At 37.5% G+C, this 13,287-nt stretch overlaps 1 protein-coding gene across 3 annotated transcripts in view; it reads left to right on the top strand.

The window, feature by feature from the left end:
* Positions 1–13,287, top strand: part of NGF (nerve growth factor) — an 85,354-nt gene that overhangs the window by 18,926 nt on the left and 53,141 nt on the right. Inside the window, exon 2 of one of the 3 annotated variants that reach the window (XM_075196331.1) lies at positions 8,092–8,141. The exons of the other annotated variants lie outside the window; for them this stretch is intronic. The gene's annotated coding sequence lies outside the window, so the exon portion shown is untranslated. The remainder of the gene's footprint in view (positions 1–8,091; positions 8,142–13,287) is intronic. 3 annotated transcript variants of the gene reach the window in all.

Genomic DNA, 13,287 nt, shown 5'->3' on the forward strand with positions numbered 1-13,287 from the left:
CTAAATTGCGCCCCCCTTCAGCGTTGCGCCCTGGGCAGTCGCCCCTGTCGCACAGCCCTAGTTACGGCCCTGGCTCTGAAGGCAAGACAGAAAACAAGTTCACTTTCTCTTATAGTGCATGGCTGCTTGGCTGCTCTCGACATATATTTCGATCGACGAGAAGCTAAATATTCACCTACGCCATACCGACTGTAAAAGAAGTTGGCAAAGCAGTAGTAGCTGCTGGATTCCTCTTGCACAAGGATTGACACCCCAATCAGTGGTCGCACTACATTTTTCAGTGGAGTAAAAATACTCCTCTTATTATTTTTCAGGAATATCTCTATCCATAGAGGATTAAATTATATTGCTATTACTGATCAATAAGCATGGACATCAATTTTCAATCCCATTGGAAACATTCTTTAGAGGCAAAAGAGCTTAACAAATGCTTTTATTTTCTCTCTTGGCAAGAAATAATATTATTTGTATCTCTGATTATTAGCTGTTATTTTCTAGGCAACACATTGCATTAACCACCATTCTGTATTGGGGCTGTCTCCACATTTCTAATGTGTAGAAGATAAGGTGTGCAGGCACTTTTTGTACTTTCTGCTCTCTATATACCTTCAAATATGTTACAGCTATAGTGTACACAACTAAAGACACGACAGAGCTAAAGCAAAACTATTGTGCAGGGTGGGTGTATGCAGGAATTACGGCATTTTGAAACCTGCCTTCATAAATGGAATAAATACAATACTCGACAATCTACCACCCCAGACTTACAGGACCCTGGCCCGCCGCTCTCTGAGAGCTCACCAACTTCTTAATCTTAAGAAACCACGGCAAAGGAATATATTCAATCATGGGTTATCATTTTATCTTATATTCTGCTTAATAACACAATAATGTCCTTTGCAACTCTGCAGCTTTCGAAAATAAGGGCTACTGAGACCCTCCACATCTACACACCACAAAGATAATGTAACAAAATGAGAGTGCTGATTTGCAAAATATAACTTTGTTTTATTAAAACAAGAAATTATGATAAAATATTTAAAATGAATATATAAAACATGCTTCGTATATTGTATGTATAAATAGAGAGGGTAAAAAAAAATGGTAATCAAAAATCAGGCTTTAAGGAGCACAATTCGAAATCCGTCTCTACGGATTCTTAGGGGCATATTCAATTGTTTACTTTTTCCGCCACGGAAAAAGTATTACTGTTATTACGGTAATACTAAGCCGGATTTCAGCTCGCAGCTCCCTGAGCCGCGAGCTGAAATCCAGCGTGAAAGGTACCGTAATAACAGTATTTACTCTCACTATTACCGTAATGACAGTAATAGTGCGCGTGGTGCGTTACTTTAGGCTGTAACACCAACAATTGAATATGCCCCCTAGTATTTTATGACTGAGAAGGCTTTAAAGCTTCGTATAATGTCACAATGATTGTAATTAAGCATGCTGTTAGTTCATTGATTTTCATATAGTTTATTAGTTAAGCTGCTCTTGCACATATTTATTAAGGTTTATTGTTTCTCATCTTCAGATGCCCAAATATGCCCCACACATGCTCCAATATTCCACCACATGCCACAGAGATGTGGTCAAAAATGTCCCCATGTATCCCTACTTGCCACAAAATTCTACTACATTACTCCAAATCTCCACATGCCACTCGGAGCTCCCCTACATGACCCTCCCACATCCCCACTCAGTGCATAATCTACTGAAAATACTTCTGTCTGCCTCTTATTCCCTTCTCCATTCCATTCTGTCCATATGTGATCATCTTCAATGCCAATCCCCCCATTTGTTTGAAACAGCTCCCCTTTGTCTCTTTCCCTTATTATACGCTCTCTCTGCAATATTTTCCATTTCTTCATTAATACCCTTTCTAATATGCACCTGTCTCTCATCTCTCCTCTTCATTCTCTCTGCCCTTCCCTTTTCATTTCCATAATTTCCTTACTACTTCAGAGGAGATCGCACCAGATATCCTTTGGGAGGCCCATAAGGCCACCATTATAGGTAAAATGATAAGCAAAGCCTCTGCAGCCAGATAAATCTCAAGAAATCCTTTCCCTTGAGACTAAATTAACTTCTCTGCTTACCGAACATAAAGTACATTCATCTACGACTCTTCTAACACAAATTACCAATGGAAGAGGCCAATTGAACACAATCATGTCCCGCAGGGCTGTGAATACCCTCAAAAACTTAAATTAGCAATATTCTGATAAGGCCGATAAAGCTGAATCAATACTTACTAACAAACTGCACTAGAGCAAAACTAGAGGATTGATCACTAAACTTAAAAAATCACCCACCTCTCAGCCAGTGTATGACCTGGTGCAGATGGCTCAAGAATTTCACGATTCTTATACAGCACTATATAATCTCTGTGGGACCCCAGCCTCTGCTGTCTTTCTTGACAAGGAGATCACATCCTTTTTATCATCTCTCTCATTGCTACATCTTTCAGACACTGTCCTCATCGTCTTAAACAGAGATATTACCTGTCCTAGACAGAAACAATCTTTGCAATTAAAATGATGAAATCATCCTCTACTCCAGTCTCGACGGACTTCCTCCACAATTCTACCCAAATATAATCCCCCATATGACAATTTTTTTCAATAAAAACTTAAATGGCTCCCCTTTTAATGAGAAGACGACCTTGGCCTCTATTGTTGTCATACCAAACCAGATTAAAATTCGACCTCCTGTTCGAATATAAGACCTATATCGTTACTAAATGTGGACCTTAAGATATATGCAAAAACGTTAGCTAACCGATTGAACATTCTCCTCCACTCCCTGATCCACCCGAGTCGGGTCGGGTTTATACCAGGGCGCCAAGCCATAGACAACACCAGGCATGCTATTGACCTCAAACATTCTATTAATTCTTGTAAGCAATTATCACTGATAATGGTGCTCGACGCTGAAATAGCATTTGATTATATTTCATGGACCTTTATGTTGAGAGTTTTGGGACCAGTGGGCTTCACCGGTAAATTTTTATATGGTCTGCTAGCCCTACAACGATCACCCTGGGCAACGAAGTTGCATTCTACCCCTTTTCAGTTTCCAATGGGACATGGCAAGGTTACCCCTCTCGCCTTTAATCTTTGACTTTTTAATTGAACCATTAGCAACAAAAATATGATCTAATGAGGCTATTCAAGGAATTAGAGTAGGGAAATCCGAACATAAAATATCATTGTATGCTGGCGATGTCCTCCTGACTTTCTCGGATCCCGAAGTCTCTCTACCTCCCCTCTATGCAGATATCAAAACTTACAGCTCCATCTCAGGATACAAACTAAATCCTCAAAAAACAGAAATTCGAGATTTCTACCTAAAAGATGAAATTAGATCTTCTCTCACTCAACAATTACTCTTCAAATGGCATAAAAGGCATTTAAAGATTAAATATTTAGGCATCCATATCACTAAACAATACAGTCGGCTATTCCAGGCCAATTACCTAAAACTACTCTCCCAGATCAAAACTGACCTAGAAACTTGGACTCAACATCTCATTTCTTGGGTAGGTCGCATTAATTCAGTTAAAATGAACATCTTGCCTAGATTATTATATCTTTTTCAAGCTCTACCCATATGCATCCCTCCATATGTTTTCAAATTAGAGTCCGGCTTCTCGTCCTACTGAGATAGGCACGGGGTGGCGGCTTGGGGGACCCCAATTTTAAACAATATTTTTTAGTTGTGCAACATGTCCTATGTGTTTTATGGAACTCTCCTAGCTCCTCCAGAGTTTGGGTATTTTCTCCACCTCCTCTCTACTGTTGCTCCCTCACACTAAACATTCACAGTCTACTTCTCATCATACAATTTAGCTCACTCGCTATCTCTCTGGGATCGAGCAAACACAAAATTCAAGCTCACCCCTGCTCCTAGACCAATCATTCTGCTCTTTGACAACCCTAAGTTTCCATCACGATGTATAATACCATCTTTGGAAGCGGAAAGATGTTCGTTACCTCAATGACATTTCCAAAGTCATTTCTTTTACCTCATTCAATGAATTAAAAACAAATCTTAACATTCCCAACATACACTTTTTTCAATAGCTACAGCGAAGAAATTTTCATTCTACCACTAAATTAACTCTAGGTAGCAGGTCGTTGACCTTTTTTTGAGTCACTTCCATCCGATGGTCCTGTACCAAAGGTCTCATATCTCTCTACTCTACTGGGAGCTTAGGGTCCCTGACATAAACGGGCGGGACTCTCATGAGCGGGCTCTGGAGGAACATCTGGGAGGATCTCTAGATAACAAGGACTGGGAACTTAGGGTCCCTGACATAAACGGGCGGGACTCTCATGAGTGGGCTTTGGAGGAACATCTGGGAGGATCTCTAGATAACAAGGACTGGGAAGAAAGAAGACCTAACACAGCCTATAAAGATACCGGGTTTTATGGCCCAATTCTACCCACTTCTTTATCGATGGTACTTAGTCACAACCAAACTACAACAAATTTTCCCAGACTCATCCAGCATATGCTGGAGGGGATGCAGGATGCAAGGATTCTTCCTCCATATTTGTGGGCAATGTCCCAAACTTGTCCCGTTCTGGATGGAACTTCGGAACTTTTCCTCACAACTACTGCAAATTGACATCCTTTACTCTCCCAGGTTTTTCCTCCTCCCTCTTGGGATTCCATCCGTCACCAAACATCAAATGAAGATGTTCCGTCACATAGTTTCTGCTGCCCTATACCAAATAGCCACTGATTAAAAGCAGCCCCTCGCACCAACACTGCAGACAATTATCTGCAAAATATGGTACACGTATCAAATGGAATATATGACCTGTATCAACGGCACCTCTAAATCATTTACAAAAGTGTGGGCACTGTGAACCTCGTACTTCCAAATTCCTTTCGCCATATGTCTCCAACATCATTCCACCTGAATCCTTCCCTTCTCCCTCTAACCACCCTTTCCATCTCTCTCTTCCTCTTTTCAATATTTTACCCCACTGCATCTTTGCTTCCACCTTCAGGCGGCCTGCCACACCGCCACCCTTTTCACTTTTTTGTTTAACTTCTTTCTTTGTAGATTCTCCTCTATCTCCTTAATATAAAATTGGGTCAATATCTGCACCTTTTATTTCTTCTAATGGACACAGTTTGTGTTTATTACCTGTATATTCATATGCTGACTGCGTCATTGATCGATATGTACTATTGACCTTTGCAAAAATAAAATCTTTAAAAAAAGAAAAGAACCTGACCAGTTGTTGGTGCCCAGAATAGGATGTTTTCAGGGTAGTGACATCATCATCTATTTATATAGCACCAACATATTCCGTAGCGCTTTGCAATTGGGGACAAACATAATAAACTAATAAACAAACTGGATAAAACAGACAAAGAGGTGAGAAGGCCCTGCTCGCAAGCTTACAATCTATGGGACAATGGGAGATTGACACATGAGGTAAAGTCTACATTTTGCGTTTTGGCCCAGCCAGACTGCAAAGGTAAAAGTGACTCATAAGCTAAATGAACCCGTCGCACAACAATGTTGGTCAGGGGGTAGTTGTCTTGTGTGAAATTGTGTAACAGGTTAAAGGTAGCGAGGTTAAGAGGGTGGCTGAGGAATATTATAAGCTTGTCTGAAGAGGTAGGTTTAAAAAGGTGAGTGTTAGGCGTATAGAGAATTGTGTTGTTGGGGTTGTTGAAAACAGGAGCATACCCGTTACAAGAATTCATTTTTATTTTGTTTTATTTTTACTCCGTAAACCAATGTAATGCTAAATATGAAGGCTGGAGTAGTGGCATGCAGGAAGAGTGGCCAATCAATACATCTCATACAAGGCTTTCACATTTTGCAGAACTCTTTATATATCTCCATGAAACTCTGCGTCTTCTTGTGTATTGTTGATATATCATCATCATATAGTATTAAGCTGTCATGCATATTCTATACAATTCCTTTAAGGATTGTTAAGAATGATGCATACTTACAGTATTAAATAATAACAGGCTGTGAAATTCTAAGTAAGACTAGATAAAAGAACAGCATAAACATATGTAACCTAATATTTATAATACATATAGTGAATAGTTACTAGATTGAGACTAGGAACCACCCAAAAACAATTAGTAAGGAAAATCTTTCATTCAAAGCAGCTGATTATCAGGACATTATGTGACTTCAGGTTTCAGTGACAGATTTTGAAGAGGCTAAGCCTTAAATTGGTTTTAAGATGCACCCAATCTACTTTAAGTCTGATTTAAAATGACATATGTCCTAGCAGGCTCAGACTCGTGCATCATATTCATTATTACCTTAGACACTCTATCGAGCGATCCATAATATTAGACTACCTGAACACTTCATCAAAGAATTCCTGGAACTTGGATGAACTTCATAACATTCTATTCTCTTCCATATAGTTAGACATTTATTGTGGTTATCTTGTTAATCGCTACAAATATTCTTGGAGCAGAGCTTGTGGTACGCCTTGGTTATGATGTGTTTGTCTATCCAGCCATATTGTGAATAATTGCACCCGTCTCCCCCCAGAGAGCGCCATATTGTCCCGGAACTCCATGCACTTCCACCTAAAAATGGGTTTATTTGCACATTACATGATAGTATTTGCATATTACACAGCAATGTGCACTTTTGCATGGCTGTAAATGACTACTTATAGTAGAGTAGTTTACATAGTTGGATATGATGTTTCTGGAAACTTCATTCAAATGTTGAAAGTGGAAATAATAGATGACCAAAACAATTCACGTCTCATTTTATGATTGCAGCTTCTCTTTATAACATCCAGCAGCTGAACATATTTTTATTATTAATTTTCTGTTCACTGTCCTCTGTGGAATTTACACTTCTGCTCATATGCAGATGACACAAAAGTATCTCTTTGGATAATGGCCCATTAACAAGTGTATATTATGTATGGTTATATATTTTATGACTGCTGTGCGTGACTTGGCCTTATGAATATTGAAACATTCTAGGCTGGACCTGATGCCAAGGATTCTAGGAAAGATGAGGATCCTATTGAATGAATAGATGTCATTGTGGTTGCTGAACTTTGCAAATCAAATACTATAGCCTCTTCAAAGTAATGCAATAGGATTTAGTTAATAGGTCTTGGATGTGACCCCTAAAAGTTCCTTCTATTGAATGTCATCTGCATTACAATGAGGTCAAAGAAAAAAACTATATAGAAATTCTTTCTGTCTTCCTAATTCCAATGTGTAATTACCAGATTTGGATGATGTACTGAGATAAATCTTTTCAAGTTTTTAATCCAGTGCATATTAGCTTTTTACAGCAAATGTTGGAGACGTGACTTTAAAGAGGACATTTCAACAGGAAGACCTAGGGATCTTAACTAGAGAACCGCAGTTCATCAGCTAAGCGGAGAGCAAAGTATGGTAATTACTCTGCTAGTCTGAACTCTACACCCCTTCCTAGCCCTCATCTCACTTCAACAATTTATACATAACAATTTGATCAAAAAAATAAGTTTCCCAATGTTATGACCTGTAGTACTTGGACATCAAACATTCCAAGTGTGATTAAATGACTGTCTCAATACAGTATAATAAATACAGTACATTTACATTATACGCTTTTCTGTGGGGGGGGTTTATAACTTGCATGAGCATGTAATGTGAATTAAGCACAATGTTACATACAGTAGCATGTAGCAATACAAGATCATTGGCATAAACTCCTTAGCAAAGCTTGTCCACACTGTTGTGATAACGGATCATAGTAGCTTTGCTTCAGGGGTTCAGTGCATGTGGTTCACAACGTCCATCTACACAATCACTATCCAGTTATAATTAAGCATCACATAATAAATAAAGAAAATCGCACATTTCAGGGAGTACTAGTAAGGCAGATGAGTTTGGACATATAGAGGAATAGTATCTTACCTCTACTTGGATGTCAAGTCAACCGATCTAGGCATGTTATACTGTAGCTATTATCCCAAGGAAACAGGGAGTGCCATTACTTTTTTTTCCTACTATGTTTAATTCATAAGAACCCTTTGGTAAAAGATCCACTTTAAATAAAGCCTATTTTTTTATTTTTAGTATGCAATATGGAGATACACTGCATCATACAAGACAAAGCACAGCAAAAGGTATCAATATTTTTTTATAGGATTCCTTTGCAAATCCATTTTCAGTGGTGCAAATACAAGTAGAAAAAAATAAGCATACGTTATTAATTTTATGCATAAACTTTGGAAAGTTATTTCATTTTTGTCATGTGTCTATAGTAACAGAATTTTGATTGAGCTGATTAAAATAACTAGAGGCAAGACAGCAAAGTAGGAAATTAAATGCTCTTTTCCTGTTTATACACGCAAGAGGCGGTTTTCCTTTCAGCAAAGTTGTGGTAATAAGGTTATAGCTAAGTTATTATTCTGTTTCCTTCCAAATTCAAGCATATAGTATTTGACTATATTCTTACTTTATATATTTTTTTTCTATAACTATGCACTTTCAACAATATACTTTATTAAAATAGACTTCATTAAAAAAACAACAAAAAACTGCTAAAGTAAAATATTTGAAGGAGAATCGTATGATATTGATGAAAATAGTCAAATAGCCTAGTTCATTCTGCTAAAATATTCTTAGTTTAATCTAAGAGTCTCCTTGCTGTAACATTACCGATTCTAATAGTAGGTAAACGAGGCGACATTCAGGAGATGAGAGAATGATAGCAATTACCTTCCACTCAGAGGTGCAGCTAGCCCGCTGGTTGTGCGTACAGCGGGCCCCATTATCTCCATGGGCCCTGGTGCACTGCACCTGCTGCATCAATGGTAGTTCCTCCACTGCTTCCACTCCTGATCAAGATCTGACTACTCTGGATCAGATGAGGCACACACTTGGATAATGATGATTTATTGTCATTGTGTTCACAAATTTACTGTCTGTCCTGATAAGTTGCTTATCTGGTTCAACTGCTTTTTTGGGCCTTTAAACACAGAAATGTGTTGCCATTCAGGTCTACAATGGTCTATTTAATTGAGAAAATGATAGTGTGTATCGACACCTTTTTGCAGACTATGAGGACCAAGAACCTTGGGCCTGATTCATTAGTGATCTTATCTGCCGTTTTTTTCTTATCTTAAGCAAATCCACTCTGTGCATGCTCAGAAAAGGGAGATAAGAAGCAAAATCCACTGCGTAAGTGAAGAATTTCTTAAGTTAAGATGAAAATGTAAGGGGTGCAAATGAGTGTTCTGTTTTGCACAGAAGTTAAATACTGACTGTTTTTTCATGTAACGCACAAATACTTGATAGCTTATTTGTACACTGAAATTTAAAGTTGATAGTTGGTTTTGTCCAGGAGACTGAAATAAGGATCCTCTTCATTTAAGATCCTTAATGAATCAGGCCCAAGATCACTAATGAATCAGGCCCCTTGTGTACATCACAGAATGTGACACACAGCTCAGGATCAGCATTACTTGACACTTCCTGTGACATGCACAGGGCACCTAGGATCAGAGGAATGCACAGAGCTCTGGCAAAAACCATAGAGATGGGAGGAAGGGGACTTGGGAGAAAATCAAGGTGTGTGGGAGGACTTGCAGAAAAGAGGCAATGATGCAAGAAATTAAGCAGGGGGGCTCAGACAAGAAAAAAAATTTAAGGGGGCAGAGAAAAAGAACAAATGACAAGCAACACCAGACAGAGAAAAAAATAATAAGCAATGATCTTTAGGAGTGAACAGGCAATTTAAATAAAGGAGAGAACATTCATGAAATAAAAGATAGGACAAGAGACAGAATTCAGGCAAGCAACATGGGTAGACATCACAGGGATAATGGCTGGTAGATATGCTCAAACGATTCAAGCAAGTTTGAAATTCAATTGAACAAGCCCGCTTTGATGACCTCAAACTTTGGGTCAAACCAATCTGAATAATATTGAAATTAATTTATGGTTCAACCACTATGGTATCTACTTTCCAACTGTTAGGAAGTTCAAGTTCAGAATTTGCAGTTTAAAATATTACAAAAGTTAGCCATTTAAACACACAAAAAAGCAATATTTTATAGTTTATTTTACCTTCTTGGTTGTAGTTTTTTGTTTTTGTTTCTGGAAATTCAAGCAGTGCACATTACTGAATATTACTACATTTTAGTCCACAGATTAATTCACTGTTCACATGGAAAAACATTAAAACTACCATACAAGGTAACCATTTAAGCTCAAGCATATTTGAACCACCTTGATCAAATGTAGCTCAAATTTTTTTAGTCTCTCAAGTTTTGAAATTTGGAAATGATTTGTCAGGAGAAACCATTAAAGAACTTTGAAGATGTTACATGTGTGTGTACGAATGGTGGTTCTCTTTAGGATTGGAATTTGAGGATCAGCAATAGGGGGTTACTGCAGAATAAACTGAAATAAATAAATATGATAAAATAATATATACTTTATAACAAATCAATGCAGAAATCACAAATACGCGTGCACACATATTTCGCTCTTTTCTTCCAAATAGAATATAAATAAATACACTTGGAAAAATAGAACCTAATCTATATTTTGTTATTATAAAGTAAATAATCATTTTAACCTATGGCAGCTCAAATCTCATCAGTTGTTAGCAATGTATCCAATAATCTTATTTTTAAAATTATATTTTTTTTCCCCACCAAGATCTATATACTTTTATGCAAATTAAAATGTCATATATTTAAGTAGAAGTAATTCACTTATACTTAATGAATGGATTTAATGATATCTAAGGTTACTTAAGGACTACAGTGCCTCCTAATAGTGAGTTACAAGTAGTGATTTTTCCTGCATCTGGAGTGACTCACAAGTATAGGCACTTATACCTACATGGAGATCCAGCAGTTTGTGTTTGCAATTTTATTGTTACAATCTGTGCTCAGATTGTTTACCGATCCTGTTGTTTGCTAGTTACAGAAAATTTAAGCATTCTGTAACTTGCTGTATTTCTTGCTCCCCTGCTTTGTAACTGTAATTCCCAGATTTTTATGTATATATTTTTTTTTACTACTTTACAAATAGCAGCGATAGAAGTTTATTTCTCCTTCATGATAAACCAAACTCACCTACCCCTCTGCATTTGTGGGGTCTGCTTTAGAATTAAAGTGGGTATCCGTCCTTTGGAATCCTCACCATTACCTTACCAGCTACCATTGCACATGTGTAGAACACTACATGACTCAAATGTGCAAACTAGAAGATGCAGGTGCATGAAGAAATTCTAGTCTGCTTGGCTAACTGGATATGTATTATGTCTAGCTAATTATATACCAATAACACCTTCCAAAACAAATCTATCCAACACCAACATCATTCAATTAGGAAATTAAGTTCCCCAGCATTCTGCATGGACACTGGGTGCCATTCAAAGATAAATGTCAAGAGACCATAACCTAAGGGGCATATTCAATTAGCTTTCCCGACCGCGATAAAACGCAGCATTGCGGATGTCCGTGACACCCCTTAGGGTTTCGAAGGGAAATCCATGATGTTGCGGTACCGTAATGTCACTTTACATGTACAGCCGCGTGTAATCGTGGATGGGAAAGCTAATTGAATATGCCCCTAAATGTTACCTGCGGGAACAGTACCTATGCACTAAGAGTGACATCCCTTTTTAATTTCCTAGATTTCCATTATTTGAATCAGAATGCAGTTATTTTGACCACAGGCTATGCTACAAATATTAAGTCTAAACTGCCAATAATTTTTTAAATGCCATTTTTATATACATTTTCTGGTTTAAAAGGAAATACAGTATTAAACTCATAGACTTCTTTTTTCTGATACATGAACATCTGTTTGATAAGATACATGCTAGTTTTTGTTCATAGAAAAGCTCAATGAAGAGAATTAAGAACATACATATTATTTTTTTATTATTGCTTTTACATTTTATTTATATTATAAATGCATATTGAGGACCCTGCCCCTGTGAAACAATTTCATGCCATTCCCATTTCTAATGGCAATAGATTCACAAAATATTAGATGGGTACTCCCCAAGACTAAAGAGATACCTTAGTGGGTTTTGATTGCAGCAACTACATGGTAACCTTTTGATTAGGTTTATGTAGCTGCCAGGTCTTCTGCTGCCATTAGGGAGAAATACAGTTTTAATGGGACAAGGGAAAAGGCAGCACTGCAATAAAAAGCCAGGCCAATGGCACACAAGCAGAAAAGTACAAAGTCATTTGAAAGAGGCAAGTCCTTAATTGGAGCAATGGTCCGGACAAGCAAACATATGCAAATGATATTCACTATAATAAGCCTGTTGTAATAGGAGAAGACGAGATAGTTTGAGAGCATAACAGACTTGGATGAAGGACGGTAAACTAGTAGGTTTCACAGAACGTGTGTTTGAAAGGCTTCATAGAAGTTTGGAAACTGGAGCACAGTTTGATGTTTTGGGAAAAAGAGTTCCCTAGAGCGGATGCAGCACAGGAGAAAACTTGCAAATGTGAATGGGAAGATTTTATGCGAAGACCAGGAACACAGTTATTACTGGAAAATTAGAGAGGGTGGTTCTGATAATTCTTGGAAATAAGGTACAGTAAATGATGTAGGGTGGAGCTGTATTTTGTATCTTCGGATTTTAAACTTTAATTGGGAGGATAAAACTGTGGGGCCAATTTTGCCCTTTCAGCCCTAGGAGTTGCTTAAATAACTGTAAATAAGATTGCCATAAATGCATTCTATTTTATGTCTATTAGAGTATCCACAGCATTCATAGTAATATTCATGTAATAGTTTAATGATCTAGCGTGATAATAGTTATACAATGGCTGCTTTTTCCACACCATGTATGCATTGTCTGACTAGCTCTCTGTGCAAAAAGACTCAACTATATCTGTTTAGTTGAATTAATCTTCAACATTAAGCTTTAAAACCTGACTGTGCAGCACTAATTAAATTTGACACCAGAGCCTAGAGCAAAAATAAGAAGTATTGTTCTATCAAACCTACTTTTAAAGACAGCCTGTGAGGACACAAAATGGCTTGAAATCTAAATACATAACTAAATGTGTGTGTTATTAGGATTCTGATGAAAAACTGGTATCTCTATATCTATGCTTATCAAAAATTGTGATGTGGTGTAGTTTTTTATTACAACTTTATAGGACTGGCATGTATTCTTTATAAAAGGAAGCATGTGAATTTGCCTGTAAGATATGGATTGTTCATATTAATTGTCTATATAGGTAGGGCTGTCTGCTTGGCATTTAACTGATTAAGTGTTGCATGAGC

Source organism: Mixophyes fleayi, chromosome 2 (genome assembly GCF_038048845.1).
Source record: "Mixophyes fleayi isolate aMixFle1 chromosome 2, aMixFle1.hap1, whole genome shotgun sequence".
Classification (NCBI taxonomy): domain Eukaryota; kingdom Metazoa; phylum Chordata; class Amphibia; order Anura; family Limnodynastidae; genus Mixophyes; species Mixophyes fleayi.